General features: G+C 62.1%; 1 protein-coding gene across 1 annotated transcript in view; it reads right to left on the bottom strand.

The window, feature by feature from the left end:
* Window positions 1-301, bottom strand: part of MYO18A (myosin XVIIIA) — a 29,672-nt gene that overhangs the window by 28,147 nt on the left and 1,224 nt on the right.

Raw genomic sequence — 301 nt, forward strand, 5'->3', positions numbered from 1 at the left:
CCGGGGAGGGATCCCAATGTGGGTAGGCTGATATGGGGCAGCGGGGCAGGCAGCGGGGCAGGCAGCGCCCCTCCTGCAAAGCAGCGTTAGGGATTTCCTGGCAGCGAGGAGCAAAGCTCCCTTCTCTGCCGGACTGTGCTGCCTCAGTGACGGGACAGGGACAGACTTCCCCCAGACAAGGCAGAGCTGGGCTCTCCCGGAGCCACTCTGGCAGAAGAAAGACCAAACCCAACAGCACGATGAGCATTTTGGGGCACAAAACCCACCAGTGCCGGTTCACCAGTCCTGATGCAAACCCACC

This window comes from Charadrius vociferus, unplaced genomic scaffold (assembly GCF_000708025.1).
Source record: "Charadrius vociferus isolate BGI_N301 unplaced genomic scaffold, ASM70802v2 scaffold1768, whole genome shotgun sequence".
In the NCBI taxonomy this organism is placed as follows: domain Eukaryota; kingdom Metazoa; phylum Chordata; class Aves; order Charadriiformes; family Charadriidae; genus Charadrius; species Charadrius vociferus.